General features: G+C 39.2%; 1 non-coding gene across 1 annotated transcript; it reads left to right on the top strand.

Moving 5' to 3' along the window:
- The first annotated feature begins 418 nt into the window (after nt 1–418).
- On the top strand, nt 419–524 carry LOC138391074 (U6 spliceosomal RNA). Its single transcript, XR_011234713.1, has one exon. It is a non-coding gene; the product is annotated as a U6 spliceosomal RNA (small nuclear RNA).
- Nucleotides 525–4783: the final 4259 nt, after the last annotated feature.

Raw genomic sequence — 4783 nt, 5'->3', positions numbered from 1 at the left:
AAAAAGTGAATAAACAGGTATAGTAAGTAATGAATTATCTTAATGTAATCATTTCAAAAAATAAAGATTGGAAATAATTTTTGAGGTAGGAGGAGTAAACATGGACCACATCTGTGAGGAGAGAAGCCATAAATTTTGTAGTACTTCCATAACTCTTAAGAATTTAGCACATCAGATTGAAAAAATTTATAAGATTCTGTTCCATTAACCTTGTAAATAAAGATTTGTAAATAGCAAAACAACATTGGAAGACACTAAAAGAAAGTTAATTTTGCATCAAGAATGATGAAACTATATGACAAAAAAGAATCTGTCCCAACAATAAAAAAATACAAATCAGATAGAGTAGGAAGGTACAGAGAATGTTTATTTGAAATGGCTATAACCTAACCTGGAAGTGCTCAAAAATTTCTTACGTGTTTTCTTTGGCAATACATATACAAAAATTGGAACTATACAGAGACAAATAGCATGGCTCCTGCACAAGGATGACACCCAAATTTCATAAATTGTTCCATAAATTAAAAGAAAAAATCCTTGCCCTCTTAAGTCAAAAGGATGCCCTTATTCAGCCTAGGAGGAACCATCATGGAGAAGGATTATCTGTTTACCCAATTCTGGATTTTTTTTTTTTTTTTTTTTTTTTTGAGAAAGGATCTTTCTCTGTTGCCCAGGCTAGAATGCAGTGGCATCATAGCTCACAGCAACCTCAAACTCCTGGGCTCAAGCGATCCTCCTGCCTCAGCCTCCCAAGTAGCTGGGACTACAGGCCCTCACCACCATGCCTGGCTAATCTAGATTCTCAAGGGGCTAATGTAGGTGAGCCCCACCCTTCCAAATGAAAATGCAGTATCAAAACTCAGTGGATCCTCTGATTTACGTCCCAGCAAGGAATCAGGATTTGGACTCCAACAGTCCTTCACCTCCACTGGGATCAGTAATCTATGAATCCTACCATCGTTTCACTATCTCTCACTTGTCTAAAGTCCTTTCTTCCCTTCTTATCCACCTTTAATCATAATAATTCCTTTTGCAATCACCCTCAGCTCTTTGCCTTCTCTTGCTCCCTCCTTATTTCATTCTTGGCAAAATCACAAACTTTATTAAACCCTTATTAAATCTTAAGTTAAGCTGGGTGAATGGCACAAGCACCTGTAGTTCCAGCTACTAGGGGAGGCTGAGGTGGGAGATTTGCTTGAGCCCAGGAATTCGAAGCAAGCCCAGGCAACATAGTGAGACCCCATCTCTTAAAAAAAAATCTTAAATCCTTGTTAAGTCTATATCTATTCTGTTCCCTGCAACTCGTTGTTAACTAAAGGAATATGTACAACCTTGCTGTCAAGTCTCTCTTGAAATTTATGACCATGAACCTCAAATGGGCAAGTATACTGTATTTCTTTTTTTTTTAATTTAATTTAATTTTTTTTAATTTCAGCATATTATGGGGGTACAAAAGTTTAGGTTGTCCTTGCTCCCCCTGGCCCCGAGTCAGAGCTTCAAGCGTGTCCATTCCCCAGACGGTGAGCATTGCACTCATTATGTATGTATACACCCATCCCCTCCCTCCCTTCCCATCTGCCCGACACCTGATTAATGTTATTCCTATATGTGCTCTTAGGTGATGATCAGTGAAACCAATTTGATGGTGAGTACATGTGGTGTTTATTTTTCCATTCTTGGGATACTTCACTTAGTAGAATGGGTTCCAGCTCTATCCAGGAAAATACAAGAGGTGCTATATCACGATTATTTCTTATAGCTGAGTAGTACTCCATGGTATACATATACCACATTTTATTAATCCACTCATGTACTGATGGGCACTTGGGTTGTTTCCACATCTTCACAATTTTGAATTGTGCTGCTAAAAGCATTCGAATGCAGATGTCTTTTTTATAGAATGTCTTTTGTTCTTTTGGGTGGATGCCCAATAACGGGATTGCTGGATCAAATGGTAGGTCTACTTGTATCTATTTAAGGTATCTCCATATTGCTTTCCACAGAGATTGCACTAGTTTGCAGTCCCACCAGCAGTGTTTGAGTGTTCCTATCTCTCCGCATCTATGCCAACATTTATTGTTTGGGGACTTATTGATAAAGGCCATTCTCACTGGAGATAAGTGATATCTCATTGTGGTTTTGATTTGCATTTCCCTGATGATTAGAGATGTTGAGCATTTTTTCATATGTTTGTTGGCCATTGTTCTGTCTTCTTTTGAAAAGTTTCTGTTCATGTCCTTTGCCCACTTTTGATAGGGTTGTTTGATTTTTTTTCTTGCTGATTTTCTTGAGTTCTAAATAGATTCTAGTTATTAGCCCTTTATCGGATATGAAGCATGTGAAAATTTTTTCCCATTCTGTAGGTTGTCTGTTTGCTCTTGTGACAGTTTCTTTGGCTGTGCTTTTTTCATACTGTATTTCTCTTTTTTTTTTTTTTTTTTTTTTTTTTTGTTACAGAGTCTCACTCTGTTGCCCGGGCTAGAGTGCCGTGGCATTTGCCTAGCTCACAGCAACCTCAAACTCCTGGGCTCAAGCAATCCTTCTGCCTCAGCCTCCCAAGTAGCTGGGACTATAGGCATGTGCCACCATGTCCAGCTAATTTTTTCTATGTATTTTTAGTTGTCCACATAATTTCTTTCTATTTTTTTTCTTTTTAGTAGAGACAGTGTCTTGCCTTTGCTCAGGCTGGTCTCGAACTCCTGACCTCGAGCGATCCTCCCACCTCAGCCTCCCAGAGTGCTAGGATTACAGGCATGAGCCACCGCACCTGGCCTATACTGTGTTTCTTAATACATCACTTTCCCACTCACCCTACTGGTGAGCCCTCTCATTGTCCTATTTAAAAGAGCAACAGAGGCCTGGCGTGGTGGCTCACGCCTATAATCCTAGCACTCTGGGAGGCCAAGGTGGGAGGATCCCTTGAGCTCAGGAGTTCAAGACCAGCCTGAACAAGAAGAGCAAGACCCTGTCTCTACCAAAAATAGAAAGATTAGCCAGGCATGGGTCCCAGCTACTTGGGAGGCTGAGGCAAGAGGATTGCTTGAGCCTAGGAGTTTAAGGTTGCTGTAAGCTATAATGATGCCACTGTACTCTAGTCTGGGTGACAGAGTGAGACCCTGTCTCAAAAAAATAAATACAAAATAAAAGAGCAATCACCACCACCACCCTCATACTCTATTTTCCCTGCTTCCTTTTCTCCATAGGACAAATAACCATCCAACACATTATATACTTGTTTATTTATTTAATATCTGTCTCTGCCTTGAATGAAAGCTCAGAGAAGAAAGGGATTTTTGTGTGCTTTTTTCACTGCCTTATCCTTAGTACCCAGTGAAGTATCTGGCACACAGCATGTGTTCAGTGTTCAATAAATAATTGTCTAATAATGAACAAACAATTTATGCCTAAAGACCCACTCTTCACCAGGTGAGAATGGAGGGAACAAAGAGGTAAGGGAACAGAGAGACCCACTTGCCAAAGGAAAAAGTGGAAGACTGTGCCCTAGCTTGGGGGCCTGAGGAGAGGCCAGAAGTTCCCTGACATGGTTCTGTAATTACTGCAGAAAAGACTTATCTTATACCGAAGAACAGATTAGGGAGTTCCTAGATATCTGATGGGATTGCCCAGCAATTTAAACAGACTACTAGCTTTTAAATATTAATGAAATTATTAAAAATATGTATATAAACGTGAACTAGTTGACTGAAAATTGGGAAATATATTCTCTATTGTATTGAAAAAGCAAACAGGTCAAGGAAAAAATTACACATGTAAAATATGACAGTCTGCAATTTTGTAGGCAGTGAAGTAATGGCTGCTATTTATATATTTTTTTTATTTTTTATTTTTTTATTTTTGAGACAGAGTCTCGCTTTGTTGCCTGGGCTAGAGTGCCATGGCCTCAGCCTAGCTCACAGCAACCTCAAACTCCTGGGCTCAAGCAACCCTCCTGCCTCAGCCTGCCAAGTAGCTGGGACTACAGGCATGCACCACCATGCCCGGCTAATTTTTTTTTTCTATATATATTTTTAGCTGTCCAAATCATTTCTTTCTATTTTTAGTAGAGACGGGGTCTCATTCTTCCTCAGCTGGTCTTGAACTCCTGACCTTGAGCAATCCTCCCAGCTCGGCCTCCCAGAGTGCTAGGATTACAGGCGTGAGCCACCGTGCCCAGCCTGCTATTTATAAATGGAACTCCTATCAAAGTAAGTAGCTGTTTATAAAATTAGTTTTTGAAGGATTTTCCAAGGAAAAGTCACTTTGGTTGATTGTTTCTCATTAAATTTTATAGAAGTGAAAAAAAGGACTAAGATAAATAGTTCATAAAAGGGAAAAGATCCCCTCTGATAGAATCAGAAAAAGAGCCATGATAGCAGCATTTAAAACAAATTCAAAGGAAAACAAACTAATTTGTCAGAATAAAATTATTTTATTGTTTATTCATTTGTTTCTTAGGAGTCTTTGTGTTAATTTTAATGAATTCTGACCCCCTTTCCAGATCTAATAAGTTATAATGATACATTTCTGTTGGAGAATTGGCCATTATAACTCAACCACTTCCTAAATTTTTATTGATACAAAGATAAACTTTACAATATTCACAAAGGCTCCTACAAAACAAATGGATAAGCAATCTTGACAAATTGGAGCACAGATCAAGAAAGGGGAAGTTCCTTTGTTTGTTTGTTTGCTTTTTGGAGATAGGGCCTCTGTCACCCAGGCTGGAGTGCAGTGGCATGATCATAGCTCACTGCAGCCTCAAGCTCCTAGGCTCAAGCAATCT

Source organism: Eulemur rufifrons, chromosome 8 (assembly GCF_041146395.1).
Source record: "Eulemur rufifrons isolate Redbay chromosome 8, OSU_ERuf_1, whole genome shotgun sequence".
NCBI classification, from domain to species: Eukaryota; Metazoa; Chordata; class Mammalia; order Primates; family Lemuridae; genus Eulemur; species Eulemur rufifrons.
The sequence above is the reverse complement of the archived record's forward strand: the minus strand, read 5'-3'. Positions and strand labels throughout refer to the sequence as shown.